This window comes from Grus americana, chromosome Z (assembly GCF_028858705.1).
Source record: "Grus americana isolate bGruAme1 chromosome Z, bGruAme1.mat, whole genome shotgun sequence".
NCBI lineage: Eukaryota > Metazoa > Chordata > Aves > Gruiformes > Gruidae > Grus > Grus americana.
In genome coordinates this window covers 24592463-24610543 of record NC_072891.1, presented here as the reverse complement: position 1 = coordinate 24610543, position 18081 = coordinate 24592463, and the positions used below count along the sequence as shown (strand labels likewise).

Sequence of the window (18081 nt, the reverse complement as noted above, 5' to 3'; positions counted from 1 at the left end):
CCTCTTTAGTGCAGGGTGTTCCTGATCATGGCAAGGAGGACTGGAACTAGATGATCTTTAACGTCTCTTCAAACCCAACCCATTCCATGATTTTATGATTCCATGATCCAAGAGGATTACAAAACATCAGAAACACAGAAACACTCACTATGTCTCTTGGGATACCTACAGTAAATACTTCATCATAACATGCTTTACAATTCAACTATTCCAAGATCTGCTAGCAGCTACGAGCCTATTGCAAAGCCAGCATTTGCTTCTCAATCCTGTTCTTTTCAGCTAGTAGATTTTTTTCCACCAATAAAGGCTCATTAATTAAAGTCCACCAATGAACCAGTTAGGACTGAAAAAGGGACTAGACATAAGAGCAAACTATTGCAAAGCAACAAAAAATAAACTCTACATTAACCACTCCGTTTGATTTATCTTCGTATGACTTAACAAGCACTTCAACCTGCAAACGAACAGATCTACAATGAAACTAGTATTATAAAAGAAGATTCTAATTCAATATAAAATTATTCTCAACATTCAAACGTGTATCAGCCTATTCTCTCATACATATTAGGGAATGTTATTGAACGATACGAATAGCATAACAAAGGAAAGAATCCTTTCTAAATCCATGCTGTGCACTGTTGCCTGAACTCCCTGCTTTGTTATTGTTAGCTTGGCAGTAAGTAGGACTGTAATAGCTTATTAAAAGTCTCAGCTTATCCACATTATAAAATCACTTCTCCTTTGTGACGATTTCTTCATCGTCACTCGCTAGTCAGAGGACTATGAAAGAAATCTTGGAAGTGTAATAGAAAAAAACCCTGCACTTTATCCAACCCTCTGTCACGAAGGATCTACAGAAACAGTAATTCTGAACCCCTCACACAGAATATCAAATACTTTTAATAAATATAATTAGGATTTTCCTCTCAAAAAATAGTCAGCTCCTCAAAATACATATTTGTGCTTTCCTCTTACTAACTTTTTTTTACTAACCCAGTCTATCCCCACAAACCCATTTTCAAGCAGAAGTTCCAACATTTGTACTATCTTTTCATAATGGTTCCTAATTTAAATCTCATAAGGCTTTTCCAAGCACCTAATTTCTACAATACTATTGAGCATTTAAAACAGTATTTTTGCTATTAAAATATTTCCACTCTCAAAAGTCAAGATGACAAAACAACAACAAAAAACAAACAAAAAAGACCCAATCATACTAACCTTTCTCTAGATAGGGTAATAGCATTTAAGTTAGCCTACCCAGGGCAGAAGTATTTGTTTGAAACAGCTTTTATTTTTTTGCACAGAGCTACCTGAATACATTACCATAAAATGGGTTACTGCCTTGCATGCATTATGTAGCATTCAAAGTAAACAAATAATGCAGAAAATTATAGCAGAAGCAATGAATGCCAGGTTGCCTATACACAAGTGCTCACACAGAGCTATATCAACATGTTAAAACTGCAGACACACAGACCATGTTCTGTGATCCAAGTGTGACAGATCGTGCCACTGCAGTGAATATCCCTAGCGCTTCTTGCCAAAAGTAACCACAATTCACAGTTCTTACGTATCTTCCCTGCAAACTACTGTAATACAAATTCAGCAGTTAAAACAAAAGTTTGTCGTTCTTATGTGTGAGGCTGAGAGAAGATATTATTAGTACATTGTAGAGTAACTGAAACAGTAAGTGCATCTAAAACATTTCCTTCCCCTCATCTCCTTCAACACATGGGGACAATCACCTACCCGAATCACTCCACCACTGCCAATTCACACCATAGGAGTCTGAATCAGTTTCTGAACTTGGACCACAGAATCACCAGGAAGCAGAACAGAGTTTATTAAACCATCCACAAGGATCTGTGAAAAAAAAAATAAGCATTTTCAAGATGACAGGTATAAGGGGCCTTGCACAAAAACTAAGACAGTTTCAAATCCACACATTAACTTTGCTTTACACCAGAATTAAACACAGAACACACAGAAGTGGTAATATGTAACTTGCCACTACAGCCACCATTCTACAATTACTCATTTTTGTCCTCTGCCAAATCTCAAAGTAATGCAAACAGAGAAAGCAGTGTGCCAAAATACAAAAAAGGTAGAACTGATTATAATCTCCTCCTTCTATGCCAGCCAGAAACAAAACATAAGCACTGCTAGCAAACTTGAGTTTGAAACAGCTCTCTGTTACTTGCATGTATGGAGTTTTAATGCAATTATCAGGTTAACAAAATGTAACCAAAACCAAAAGGGGTTATGTGCAGGACCTCAAGTGGATGACTTCCTCTAAAGCACTGCTATTCTGGTGTGTCTCAAGCACATTCTCTGAAAGAGAATCTATACCACCCACACTGTCACAAATACTCCCACAGCCCTCATGGGGAAATACAACTCCTTGCAACAGATGAGGCTTTAAAAAAGCTGCAATTATTTTAATTGGACCTGCCAGCTGCCTTTCATTTAGCTTAACATGAGGTTTTATTGAAAGTCTGCAGCCACAGCCATTGGCAAGAGTGAAGACAGTTGCTTACAAGTAGTTGGATCTATTTCTGAGAAGCTTACTCTGCCTGGTGAGCTTTTAGCAGAGTACTGCCATATATTCTGTATGTTGAGGATACAAAGTTTTATTATGTGGTCCTGGCTAGTAGGCTGGAATAATGCAGTAAGTCTAAGATGTATATGGACAAACCCATGGCCTCATCTTGATGACATTTGTTGGAGCAAGTTCAAATAAGGTGCCAAAATACAGAAGAAGGAGGACAATAAATTAAAGAAGAATGGTTTTGTCATCTGCTTTTAAAACAGCAAATACATCCCACCCACCCCCCCAAAAAAGTGTCTAATACATCTAAGTTTCTAAGTTGATAAGTGGAATCTTTCCTGAAAGAAAAGGTTTTTCAGGAGATCAGACCCTGATTAGCATACTCTTTTCATAAAGTATTCAACAGAGTCGCAAAACTGAGTTTCATGATTCCTAAAGTTTCTAAGACAAGGCACAGCAACAGAATAACTGTTTCTGCCACTTACACAACACTTTGAGATTTAACAAACACTAAAATCTCCATACTAATACAATTGTTTAGCAGATCTCAGCTACCTTTTCCAAAACACTGTTGGTATCAGCTCCCCATGGTGCCATGGCCAGCACAGCAAGAAACTCTGAAGGATGCCAGGGTTGATGACTGTAGTGCTACTTTCCTGGCTTGCTCAGAAATAAAAAAATTGGGTTGTTGGCCCTTACAGGGTTGGCTCTGGAACCCTGCTTCTGAAGTTTTCATACCGCTTTCCCACCTACAGCCAACATTTTTTCATGACTAAAATACTAGCATAAGTATGGTATTAAATCAAGTTTATATCTGGCCAGCAACTCCCTTTATACACACCCCATTTAGGAACTGCTGCTCTATGATGTAAACACTGAAACAGCTTTCTCAGCTCCTAACTAGGAAGAGCTGAATAACTTCCCTCTCCCTTGTCTTGCAATCTTCCACAGAACGTTAAACTTTCAGTTCAATTTGAGAGGTAAGTGGCATCAACAGCGGACTGTTGAACATGCTGACTCCTCCAGATGGTGTGTTCAGGTTTGTGGCTACCTCTATCAAGTCTTGAATTCTGCGGAACCCTCCATCAGTGCTTCAATCACCAACTCTATATCCCAGGTAGCAAGAGTACAGTAATTATAGGGCTATTTAAACAATGGACAATTGCACAGATCATGACAGAAAATATTATTATCTAAACATTATCTAAGGACTGGAAAAGGGGACTGGAACACTCCTCCATCCTCTGTTCCCCCCCACCAGTGACAAATAAGATGTTACAAAAGTTCAAAAGACAGACATCAGTTTAACTCCACTGGCAACTGCAATGTATTTCCTATGACTGTTAACCACCTTCTTGTTACGAAGTAAATAATTCAAGATTTCTTTTTTTCTTTAATAAAAAAATTACTACCCTGGCATACATGCTACAAGTGCTCAGTGTTAAGCTAGACCCCAAAAGTTAAGGGTTGAGGAGGAGTAGGAAAATAAGCATTTTACACGTCTTTAAAAGAAAGGTCTTTACTCTCCACTTTTTCCCCTAATGCAAGTTTTCCACACAACATGGTAACTTAGAAATTAAGTAGAACTAAGGCCACAGTTTACCTCTAGCTTTTCATTATCACATACTCCTAATTTTTAATTAAAACATATGCTGCCTAATTAACAACAAAACCCCATTCCAACTCAACCCCCTGACAGGCAGGTCACTGTATGAAAAAGCACCCATATTACATTTGAGTTATAAACTCATTTCAGATAAGTTATGAACAATCAGGACTTTTCATAACTAGATAGATTTGTGCTGTTGAATGCACAAAATCATCCCTTGCAGACAACATCTGACAAGTATTTTTGTGGCTGCAAAGACAATTACGAGAACAATCAACTTGGGATTTTACTCCACTACCACACTTGTGAAAATAATGCTGCATGTCAAAATATGTTGAGAATTAAAACACAGAAGAAAATTCTTTTAATTGTACTCTGTTTATAGCCCTCTGTTACTGTTGTTCCTTTTTTTTTTTCAATAGCTCTACAACATGAAAGATCAGGGTCTGCCTAGCTATATGCAACTTTGTTTAGCTATTGCAGAAAAGAAGCTGCGGTTAGTACTGCTATCAAGCACTTCAGGCTTTGAAAGAAATTAACCTAGAGCCCATGCTTAAATCACTAGTAATATTACATTATAATCCCAGGCCATCTATCACTTTGACTAGGCTTACTGGAGGAAGATGCCAGACAGAACACCATAATAGACAGTACTCTCATTACACATTCCATGCAAAGGCAAGAGGCATGATAACACCACTATCTTAGCAATATAGGTGCAATTACTGATAGCAGTGAGCAATGGAAACGATCACTTAAAGCAACAAAATTCATTAGAAGCATTCCATTAATCAAGTTTTAATAGGGTCAAAAAGACTATTTGAGATATTCGTTAGTCAATTCTACTGTATCAGTAGACCTATGTATAAAACCTAGCATTTTGCTTTCACAAGCAACAGGGAAAAAAAACTCATTTAGTATTACATGATTCTTCCCTTTCCATTTTCTTCATCTGCTATGACAAAGTAAAAAAGGGATATCTGGATTTCTTTTAAGCATAGTTTACCTGAATCCATAGTGCAAAATAAGGGAAAAAGATGAACCTAGGAATTCATGAACACAATTACTAGGAGTGGACATACAAAATTGATAATCTAGCAATGACACTAATGCAATTGGGAATGAACAAAATAAACAAAGCAAATGTTATCCACAATTACTTTCTGAAAGCAATTAAATACATTATGTATTTGATTTTTTCCAGTAAGTGGGACAGATGATGCATATAATTACAGATAACACACAAATTAGCCTGTATTACAAGAAGTTGTTTTGACACATATTTATTCCACTTCTTAAAAAATCATTAAGAAGTGTTAATAGGTAATTCGGTTACATAGAAATTCAGACTGCAGGAAGCTAGGTGATTGACAGGAGAGGGCATCAACTTGCAGGTACTTTGTGAGTTTAAGTACTTGCCATTGAGTAGCTGAACTGGTTTTTTTACACAACCTAAACACATACATTTGACATTGGATCCTAAATTCTTCTCCAGATGAATGACTCAAGGGGATGTGACGGGATGGGAAGAAGGGAACACTCTTCAGCAGTATGTTAATCTCACTTAGCTCAGCTTCTCTACTGGCTATAATTTCAGCATGCAAAACTCACAGTTCGTATCCAAATACCAGGACCGATACCAGAAAATGTATGATCTTAGCAGAGAAAGAGAGTAATTTCTATTTTGGATCTTAAAATTAAAGGATCTTAAAATACCCATTTTTTCCTCTTATTTCAAGATATAGAGATATATACACATATCTAAAAAGCAGAGTCCAACTTGTATTCTACTCACACAGAATAAACGTAAAAATATCTATACAGTTACCTTTCATGAATCTTTTCTGCCCTGCACTGAAACTAGACTCCAATCCCTCAAACATGTCTCTGACTCTTCCCCAAAAGAGACAAGACTACAGCATCAAAACAAAACAAACAGTCTGCTTCACGTTTTAAGTGGGAAAAATCTAGACGAAAGACAACTTTAAAAACAGAAAAAGTGAATGCAGTTCATAATATTTCAATCACATACTCACTTGGAGGGGGAGAGATTAATACAAACATGAAGTTTTGCCAAAAAAAGATACACATGCCCTCAGGTTCGGAGTCGATTCCAATTTACCACACTTTAGATTCTTATTACAGATAGACTTTCGCCAACATAGACAACACATGAAGGAAACATGAAAAAATGTACAATTGTTTCATGCTCATTTGCAAGGTCAGCAGACACTTCCATTTTTTAATTCCTAACTAGACTGTGAATGCATTTTTTAAGAAAAATCCTGGTATATTTTGAATATGGGGGGTAGGGGAAGGAGAAAGAAAAAATAGAAGGACTCTGCATCACATTTCATTTTATGAAACCAAGATTTGGTTTCATAAAATAAAATTTCAGTCCCAGAGAATTTAATATCATTACAGTAGTTCCTCTCAAGTATGCAGAAGATCACTATTCAGAAACTACCTTACGGAAAGAATTCACTATCTCTAAATCCTGCATAGGTTAATCGTTGTACTACACAATTTGAAAGAAAAGCTAACACGTAAGTTATCTTCTCAAATACAACATTCAAAATAATTTGGGACTTGATATCTTCTGCTGAGCTCTGTTTCCATCCTTGCACCCTAGGAAAAGATATTATCTTCCAACAATCACTATTTCCTCTGATGTACCACGTGAAATACTTATCAATCAACCAGAACATACACAGTTCTTTTGCAGATTAAAAAGCAGGACATACAAATAGGTGTGAGAAATAGATTTATCTGCTTAAGGATACTATCCATTTGACACATTAATATTCCAGTAAGCAGGAAATGTCCAGCCAAGCTATCTTACAGAAGTAATTGTTGCCAACACTGGTATGACTGAAGAAGGAAAAAGTCCACACAACTCAACTCAAATGTTTCTCATGTAATGGCTCTAAGACATGCATTTCAGGAACAACAATTTAAATTCAGATATCAAGGAACTAATTTCATTTGAGGCGTAGTAACTGGGATACTTTTCCCCCCTTCTATTAGAAAGGGGGAAAAAAACTCACCAGTGCTTTTCCACATCACTCTACTCTAGTCTCTTCAGAGAAGCAGAGATAAGCACAGTATCAGAGTCTTAAAAAGCTGGTACCAATACAGGAAAAATCTGTTTCTGTTTACTTCATGCCCACCAATGCCACCTCCTCCCTACTGTATGGGCTTGGCCCTTCTGTGAGAGAGGAGAGAAACATCAGAAGCTTTGTCACCTGCACTTCACAAGTGCAGGACAGCCAAGTGAAACTATTATACACATCCTCACGCTATGGTCACACAGCGCCTTTACACCTGGGGGACAAATTTCACAGAAGATTTACAATGAAAAGGCTAAATACGTTCTATTCTTCCATCCCCTGGCCCCTAAATTATGTTGCACTTTTAATCCCTCCACAAATGAAAGTGGTTCTACATTGCCCTTCTGAGATGAAAAGGTAAAATAATGGCATCCCACATTATCAGTGACAGACACTTCTGAGCTCATCATCCTACCAGTGATAATACATAACATACAAACTTGTTTACTAATCATACTGACTGCCCATCAACTGTGAGTTCTCCATTCACACTAGCCTTGGGGTCTAATTTGAAAGCAGAGCATCCCACATTGATATACTGTTGACCTACACACTTCAATCAAGAGATCCCTCCAGACAATGAAAAATATAAAACCACCAGAAATCTCTAGGAACTAAAGAGACGAGCTACAAAAAGTCTCAATAGCAAGTGTTCTGCAAGGTAGTTTTCAGGAGAAAAGGCCTCCAATGCTGCTGCTTCGTTAGTTGTTTCCCAACTCTGCAGCAATTACAAACCATTTTACAGATAGGCATGAAATTCCCAGCCTACTGTCCAAAGTCTAGAAGTCAACCTGCATATGGCAAAAAAATCAGGAAAGATAGGAGTTGGCACACTCTAAATCTCTGCCCAAAAAGAAGATATAACTGGGTAAGTATCTGGTTTTAATTGCGCTACTGACTTCTATGGAAGCATTATTGAGGATCAAATCAGTGATGACGAGCACCATTTATATTTACTGTGATCCAGTGAAAGGCTATTCCAAACCAGCAACTGGAACTCAAAAGGCAAGTCCATTCCCATTGTGCTTAATTCAAACTAAAGATTGCTAAAGAAAGAGTAATCCCTGCTTTCCCCTCACACCTGCCTTTTATTAAATCTAGGTTTTGCATAACCACACCTTGAGTCTAATCAGTAACTGCCCCAAAAAGCCTAACCCTGCAAGATACTGGGAGAATTTTTCTTCTAATTAGATCAGCTTGCTTATCAACTCACTGACCTTCAATACCAAGTCTTCACCTATGAAGCAAAGTACCAACACAGAGGAAAGAGCAAGCGTACTGCTACTGTCAGAGGAGATGCATCAGACGGTAAGACTATACATTCAGTCACAGGCTTTCTAAATTAAGACTCCTTTAAAGTAAAGGTGATAACTTCATTATTACTGGTATTTTTCTCTTAGTATGAAAGAGATGTATAAAAAACCCATATGCAAGCATATTTTAATGCTCACAACAGCACACGCCAGTAGCAAAATTCATTCATGTGGGTCACATTTTATAATTTAGTCTGCCTTGGAATCATATTTTTGGTGGGTTTTTTTCCTGAAAGAATCAACCAGGGAAGACAAGAAGTCTGGGGAGGGGGCAGGGGGGGAATAATTTAAAAAAGGAAAAACTAACCATGCCAAATATCTCCAGACAATCGAGAACAAGCAAAGACACAGAGTCAGGTCAGTAAATAGTTATGGTCCAGACAGTGACTATGTCAGCAGTTCCTGAGTTCAGAACTGAAAGAAATATTTACAGGATGTGGTCTTAACTTCAAGACACCCTTGTTCAGCGAGTGCTGTGCATGTTTTTGCAATAAAAAGTCAATTACTTGCCTACAAAGCAATGCTTTGCATTTATAAAAGGCTTGAGCGAGTGAGATTAAAGCATACAAAACAGTCCATCATCCCCAACACAGTAAGTTAAAAATTTACTTACGCTTACTTTCTTTTAACCAAAGAAAAGCACCTCTTAAAATTCCCAAGTGGCCAGTAAAAGAAGGTGCCTTGTCAAGAAGTGCTCATGATAAAGAGTTTCAGTTGTTCAGTTGGGGCTAATTGTAATATTAAGATTAAAAAAATTGTAGAAAAACATTCAGTGGGTATCAACCTGCAATTTAAACCCTGAATACTGAATAGATTCGTAAAAAGAAAAATTGAGACCTGAAACACGCAACAGTGCCACTGATCTAGATGCACCTTTCATCTGTCCCAGTGCTCTTAAGTCACTGAAGATACACGAGATGCACCTCCAGCTCCCTATAGCATCAGAAGCTGCCACTTTATAGCAGATGATGCCCATTACCTGAAGCAGAATGCACTCTACTTCCAATCTTAACAGGAAAGATGATTTCTCCCATATGAAGTCCATGTAATTAATAAGACAGTCTCTGTTAACTTTTAGGTATCTGGATGTAAAGCAAGCCTAATAATTGGTATGCATGAAACCTGTCTCTGTAGTGCACACAAGCTTCTAATTCTAAGTCCTCTTCTACTGCCCCTCCTACTAATTGATTAACTAAGAGCCACCCACATCACGCACCTGAAAAACACTTAACAGTAAACCCCAATAGGCAGAAATGGAAAGAGCTTTTTTTTTTAATTAAAAAAAAAAAATTCTTCCATGATGCTGTTTTCTGGTCTGCTCCCAAGTCAACATTATCCATGTCTTGGAGAGCCTAAGGAGAAGGGACACGTTCAGGAAGAAACCACAAGAACGGATGAAACAAAGCGTAACACTCAATATGCTTTTAAAAGTTACATCAATTATGCCATGGTTAATTAAATCACACAGAGCAGAACTACGTTGCAAAGTACCTTAAAAAAAAAAAATCAAGACAACTGTTTAGTGTAAAAGAGATACTGGATAAATCCAGTAACTTGATTTTACAATGCTATCAACAGCACAGAAAGATGTTTGCAGAAAATTTGGACTGCACTCCAAAGAGGGACAAAATTTCTGTAGGCTTCATAGCCTTACTTGTCTATTAAAACCAGAAATGGCAAGGACTTTGATGAGAGTTTAAGTTGGTCAAACAGTGAGAAAAGGCGACATATTATAACTTGCAAATATACTGCAATTTGCCACCATTTACAGGTTCTGAACAGCAAAAAACAACCTTGTGTTAAGATTAGGTTTTGTGAAACTGCCTTAACACTATGATAGTAGCAAGTCCAACCTGAACACAGATGCGTGAACTAATCTTCCAAGTTTGTTTGAAAACGAGTTCCTGTTATTAGTGATGATGACGATCGAACTGGGAATAAGTTTTTAACTTGATATTTCACACTGAAAGTGTGAGCAAACCAGGCCAGACTCTAGAAAAATAACAGATACCTTTAAAGTGGGAGGAGGAGGGGGACACCCACAGATACTTGCTATAGTGCACTGGAAGTACAATTCAGAAACACAAAAGGACAGAAGAAAAATGTAGACCTGACAGAACTTTTCTTTGCACTACTATATCTGGTACTTCCTACAATTCAATAGCTATAGAACAGTGCTGTAGCCACTGATACCTGGGAGATGAGTAGAAATAGTGGAATTAATTGTGCTTGAGCAGGTCAGGCCTCCCTTTGGCTAGAAGGAGCACTGCTCATTCATGAAACACAAAATTTGATGACTTGAATGAAGATAAACACCACACTTCACAAAAGAAAGCAGGCTGAGGAAGAGGAAAACTCTTGTATACCTGAACATGTTTTCTACAGATTCTCTCATAACTATCCAAAAGAAGGCTGAGACCCAACAAACACACATCACAATCAGGGAAGACAAGTGGACTGCCAGAAGAAATACAAAAGTACACGAGAACCCAGCTGATGTGGCTGCTCAGCCCCCACATACACAAAAAAATAAAACACCCCCCCCCAAGAACCCCACCAAAAACTTGTACGATGTGCACAGGCCTACATATCCAAGGAGGAAAACATAATACTCTTTTTTCTATACAGCACCCCTAATGATAGCTTCCTTTTTTCAATTTCCATCTATGGCATATGTTAAAAGAAAAAAATAGATGGGGGGGGTGGTAGTGAAAATGCTGAAACTGTAAGTCAGCAATTGGTACTTGATACTATCCTCTATACAAGAATTCCTTTTTAACCCCTTAATTCAGGAAAGAAACCAGATTTGAAAAACATAACTACCACATTCTGTTTTGCATGAGTGTGATATTTTTTATTCATTTGACATATGTTGCTTCCTGAACAGATTCAATGTATTTTGGCATTCCAGAACAAAACTGCTCTCATCGTGTTTGGCACATCATGTACAACGCAGCCAGGAAGCCACTCCTTAGACTACGCAGCCATCTGCAGCAGATACCAAAGGTTTTTAAACAAGCAAGCTGCACTGCTGTAAATATGCACTATTTCAATATACAGGAAAAGTTCTCATCTATTTACCAGACTCTCTATTGCCTGCAGATAAATTCAGGCAATCTGCAATACATAACAGGTCAGCACAAATGAAAACAGCAGGGGAAAAAAAATTCTTATCAGAAGATTCCTGGTTACTTATTTTGCTTTCTAAATTGTGTGGTCCATATATTAAAACAGCCCCTGGTTCCCTTCTTTACATGCACTGCCCCCAAAAAAGTAATTGCCAGAATTACAAGCTAAAACTAGGATGGATCAAACAACAGAGGTCAGAAGAACACAGCAGGTCCATACCCATATGAGACTTTGAGATACAAAGCAAGCAGAGGTTGGATATGTGGGAGGAGGAAGAACCACACTCAAAACCCTCTACCTAATAAGATGCACAGAAAAAATGCTGCACTAAATCTATATAGGTTACACAATTCAGCCTGTGGTAACAGGAATGCAAGTGGAAACACATTCATAGACCAGAGTTCAAAAAAAGAGGAGTGCATGTGGATTCCCCATTTTGGGATTGTTAGATTTAAAAAAAATATAACCTACCAAAACCACACATAAATATGCACCCTGACACTTAAAATACTACACAGTACCCTAATGAAAGTCACTACTTAAACAAATAGCATATACAACTGGACTCCCATTTTACTTTAGAATACTTCCCCCTTAAAGAACACTTCTGTCTCTTGTGTTACACACCTCAACCAGTCGATTTGTTTTTTGCTTTTACATTTGTTTAGTATAAAATGCAGTACTAAACCCAGTACACATTTATTTACAATGCAGGTATAAAAAGAGTTATACTTTAATACACCCTTTTCACTGCTATGATAAGGAGAAGGCACTATTTCTATAATGAGCAAAAGTTAATAAATAAATAAATAAATCAGCATTTTCCGGATTCTAAGTATCTTCTCCCCCTAGTTTATACAGGGCGACATTATGACACATTTTAGCTCAACATTATTCTCAGTAGTTTTAAGAGCTACCATCCTGGGCAAATAGAGGAATCCCTGAACTGTACCTCTGTCTATTGTTTTCTTCTACATTCATTTTACAACTGATACATAAATCCTGATCCATTCCAATTAGTTGCTCACAGCGGTGATCCACAAGAATTACTCTTCTTTGCATCAACTGTGGTTCTACCTACAAGACTCCTCATATCTTCATGTGGCTAAGCACCGTTACTCTTGTCCTATACTTATTCAGCTTTCCTCTCACAACGCGCATTTGATTTTTGCCAACTTACCTCTTTTCACTCCCAACACAGTAATGAAGCATTTAAGGTAATATTTTTTGTACTAAATTATTTTTCTCTTTACTCAGTGTTGTGTTCCTCTAAGACAACAGATGATGATTAAAGAAAAATGAAGAGCTGTTACATTATTTTTATTTTACTACATCAAGCATTTTGGAGATCAGATAAGCAACTGTTGTAACAAATTTAACAGAAGGCTATTCTTGAATGGTTTTCAAAGTATTTTTGCCTCTTTAGGTAAGGAAGAATGATAGCTTATTGCTTACAGTAACAATTTTAAGAATTACTTAGAATTTAGACAATCATATTGAAGTACAGCTTCTCTTAAAGTACTGTTATCAACATAAATAATTCAGTATCTAAAGTCTAAAACAATTTTTTCACTTGATAGGAGGTTTAAGTAGAACTAAAAATCTTCCTTCCCATCACAGTGCAAATTATAGTCTCAAAACTGAATTCAAAGTTGATTATAATAACTCAGCCTAAAGTGTTACTTAACTTCTGACATCCTGTGCTTCCTAGCAAAATGAGAAAAGAGGTACAATACTACTTTGACACTATTAAAGTAAAAAGCGTGACAGTGCCATACTGATTTGCTATTAACATGTCAGCCTCCTTCTCAGAACAGGAAAATGGAACTGAATAGCACAATGTAAGAATTTCACAAAAATTTGTAACTGTGATTTCAAATAATTTGAATTGCCCAGTGCATATTTCCCTCAGACTTTTCTAAGATAATAAACAAGTTAATACAAGTTTGGGGAAAATTAGTAACATTCTGATTTTGAATGAAGGTTATTCCTCTGCAGATACTTCATACTCCGAAACTGAAATTTAAAACTTTGTCAAGATTTAACACAAATGGAATGATCCATGGATCTAAAATGAGGAAATATATATTTGAATTCAGTGGAAATAGGCAGGGACTCATTCCGGGACAGACGAGAGAAAGTGAGCACTATTTTTAAAAGCTGAAGGAACAATTTGTTGGTTCTTGATCAGTTGTTTTATGTAGAGAAGTAAGAAAGAGGACGAGAAAAAAGTATTGATTAAGGATACATTTTTCTCCCATCCCATAACACTTTATTTTAACCTGCTCCATTGACAGGGCCATAATCTTTCCCTTGAGGCATCACAGGCTGCTGCTGCAAAACCAATTCAGCAACACTAATGTCATGAGAGATGACAGAACATTTGAAATCTTGACAATACCTCTCCCACAGATCCCACAGATTTCTGTGGGATTTTCCTGTGGGAAATGTTTGCCTGCTCTACTGTCTTTCTCTAGTAAGAGCAGCATTGCAAAAAGCACACAGGAAACCCATGATCCTCAGCACTTCTGCTTTGCTTCAGCAAAGCAAGACAAAATAAGTGCTCCTTGAAAAATAGAGGCGCATGCCCAGATAAATGCAAGCAGAAGAGTAAATTATTCTCATCTAAGTCTATTAAAATCTATTTTAAGTCTATCTTGCTTTTCTAGTACTTGTATTGTTTATTTTTTCATTTATTTAGATGAAATCTCTGGTACTGGACCCAAAGCATTAACATCTAGATTAAGAATAACGCACTGGAAAAACAGGATTTTCTAATATCCACAGAAAGCTCCTTCCCCCACAAAACACTGTTCCAAAAAAAAGTCTCCTGAAAGACACAAATAAGATGTACTATAGTTAAACAATAGTATAGTAAAATAGTAAAGCTCTGATAGTTTCTTCCTCCCCCATATTAACGTTTCTGATCTTATGCATCAGACTGAGAGGCAGATGGCTTGCCAAATTCAGAGTTCAAATTGATTTTTCCTTCCTGCTACATTCCCAGAAAGGATGGAAACACACAGGTTTAACTGTCTTTTTCTCCTCTTTCTACTTAGAGTTGAGTCCTTAACTTAATTGTTTCCTTATTTTTAATAATTTTGCAACACCCATATATGAACCAACAAAAGTGACCTTAAAGTAAAATTCTAGGTTTGTTCCAAATGTTATTTTCTATCATTTTACACTCAATTTGCTCTGCCTGTAATTCCTTCCAGAAGGAGATCTACTAAAGAATTAATGAATATTTAGAATAAATCACCCTCTGTAAGTTTACTAAAGCACAATTGAAATAAATTATATAAAGGCTGGATAGCTATGAATCAGAAAGATGTGAACTTTTGAATTTTATCCCTCAGTGATGGGCTTTATTGCCAACTCAAAAAAAAATAAATAGAGCACCTCAGAAATTAAATGACCTGCAGCTCCAGGGTTAACATCACATGTGATTATGTGACCAGAAGTAACCCAAAATTACTATGTTCTTCTAAAAGGAGCTAACTACCAAGTTGACATTCCAGGTCACCACAGACTAATTTGCCACAGCAAGCAAACATACCAGCAGCAGGATATCAGTGCACATCAATAGCTGCCTGCACATTCATCTCCTCCTTCAGGTATACATACCCACCTTGCACAAAAAAGTGGAAACAAAGTAAATTCAACACCTGCATATTATACTTCATAGCACACGCATGGAAAGTGAGCATTTACAGAGCATTTAAGTCATGAAAGATTTAGACTGCTATGCTGCCATACTTTCATTTTACTTTTACAAGCCTCAACCTTGTAAATACTTCTGTAGTCAAGCTTTTCTGTTTGTTTTAACCACAAGCATGCATAAACATGTACAGATTATTAAGCATAACGTTTCCACAGAGAAAAAAAACAACCTGTAATTTGCATTAAAATCATGATTTAAGAGTTGTGTGATGCCCAGTTTCAAATATAAACCTCCATCCTATCCTCAGGGTTACCTGGTAAGTAAAAAGACATGCAGTAATTTGATCAAAAATGCAGCAGTTCTCAAGAAGTTTCTCAGCAGCCTACCAGAAGTCTTCTAGACAAGCCTAGAAACACTTTCCACCATCCAAACACTTAAGATGACATCCGTAGTCATTTTGGATGACTGAACCTGTGACTGACATTCACAGGCATCTGGCATTGCATTTCAGACATTTGTTCAGATGTACTGATGTAGCTTGAAGCATCTATGCTCTCCCCCCTCCTTCTTAGAAGGGTTGGGAGGTTTGGAAGATACGTACTGAAAAACTCCAAGGACAAGCAAGGCTGAAGAAAATTTCTACAACTACAGTAAACTTAGATTCCACATTATGGGACAGAGGGCTAAGGAAGAACATGAAACTTTTCTTTCAGAACTGTCTGGGAAGACGGAGCGCCCTGCGCAGCTGCTACAGGACCTTCTCATGCCAACCAGAGTTGAAAACTGATGAGAAGGCTCCAAAGGCAGCAATAAAACTCAAAGCACAGTACTTCAGACACCAAGACCATCCCTCTGCAGCTACCTTTAACATATTAATGGAACTTCAAATATTTTTTAGTTATTAACACTGGAGCTTTCCCCACAAAGGGGAATAAGGCCCTGCCCTCTTCAGAGGGAGATAGCAACCATTCCAAATTAAGAGTTAAATTATAAGTTTCAAGTATTTGTAACTTTTACTAACACTTCAAACCAATTCAGAGCTTCTTCTACTCCTAAAGCTAGCCCCAGACAACTGACACAAGAAGTAGCCACTGAGCATTAGGAGCTCAGAGGAAGACAGCTAGACCCCAACCATCTACTTCAGAAGTACAATTTTAAGCTCAAGAGAACACAAAACTCAATACTCCTAAACCAAGTATTTTCTTACTGTTGTTCCTAGAAAGGAAATTCTACTTAATAGCTGCAGTCTCTCCCACTGGAAGTGTGTGATAGTCCAGAATACTCAGATCATTCACTACTTGGACCATTCTACGTATCTCTGCTCCTTCCACCCCAGCCAACTTCATGATGGGGTCTACAAGACATGAAGCACGACACTGTACATATTGAACCTGGAGAACTCATTGTGCTTAGAAGACTTCTTGTTTTGAAAGGGAGCTCATGCACCCAGCGAATTCCAAACTGATCACTCTGAAGATACTGATCTACAGTTTCTTCTAGTTATTATTCTCACAGTGTGCATCTAAATAAGGGAATCCTAAACAGTGTTTGCTTTTAGCAGTTGTTTTACTTTGCATATATAATATAGCCTTATGCTTGCAGAATTCAATTATACAAAAGCATGAAACAGAAGTTTGAGAAACCATAGTTCTATTTACCAAAGAGGTAAGAGTGTGTAATATTGGATATTTAAAAATTGAGAAACTATGAACAAAGTTGTGCATTTTGGAATCAACTCCTATCTTTCTGGTAGCTTCGCTCTTATAGAGACAGAAATAGTCCCTCCTATCATAAGTAATTGTTTGGGTCTAAACTGTGCCTAATCATTTGATAGATACAGAATAGAGGAAGGCACAAAGAATCCCCCCACCTTTCTTAATCAAAGTTGTGTACAAGACTTGTCACTTAACATTTTCCTGTTCATGCCAAAAAATAATATAGAAGTGTATGGCCATCCCATTCATTATCTACTGAAGTGCACAAAGAGGGGAGGAGAGTACATACTATCTTACCTAACAAGACTGAGCCTTCAAATGCAAGAAGCTCCAAAGGCTTGGTTACCTGCTGACATTAATACAACTTCCAGAACAGCCACAGCAGCCAAGATCGTCCACATTGTTCTCAGACTCTGCTTAAACATCACTTTTCGTTCCTATGTATAATGATTGCTTAGTGTCAAGTATCTACAAATTAGTTCCAGATACAGAAAGAACTCATCTACTTTTCAACTTAAACTACCCTAGGGAAGCTAGTCACAATGCTGATATTCTCCAACATAAGTACACTTCGGTTTGGTTTCATTTAGACCAAATGAAGAGGTTTGTTTAGCTTTATTTCTCAATTATGAAAAGTCACAAAGCATTTTTGAAGGTGGAAGGTTCAATTTAATGTTGAAACATAATGCTTCTGTATCACCTTCAGGGAAAGTACCAGTAAAACTAAACAGAGTAATAAGCAAAATACCCGTATTGAAATTTAAGCATCGGAGAAACAATTATCTTAAAAAGAACTGGTAACTAATGAGGGAGAGCAGCAGAAAAAGCAGAATTATCCCAAGATTACTATATAATAAAAACACTACCAATTTCAGCATACCAATGTTCACTTATTCCATTTTTCTTAGGTAGAAGATGAGATTTATAAATCTTGCCTAAATCAGCATCCTTATTTTCAAATCTTAACATTTATAAGGTTTTACTCACAAT

The 18081-nt window shown here is 37.2% G+C and overlaps 1 protein-coding gene across 11 annotated transcripts in view; it reads right to left on the bottom strand.

Moving 5' to 3' along the window:
• Nucleotides 1–18081, bottom strand: part of ERBIN (erbb2 interacting protein) — a 118850-nt gene that overhangs the window by 96364 nt on the left and 4405 nt on the right. For 8 of the 11 annotated variants that reach the window (XM_054810199.1, XM_054810208.1, XM_054810200.1 and 5 more), the window contains one exon: nt 1753–1866. The exons of the other annotated variants lie outside the window; for them this stretch is intronic. The gene's annotated coding sequence lies outside the window, so the exon portion shown is untranslated. The remainder of the gene's footprint in view (nt 1–1752; nt 1867–18081) is intronic. 11 annotated transcript variants of the gene reach the window in all.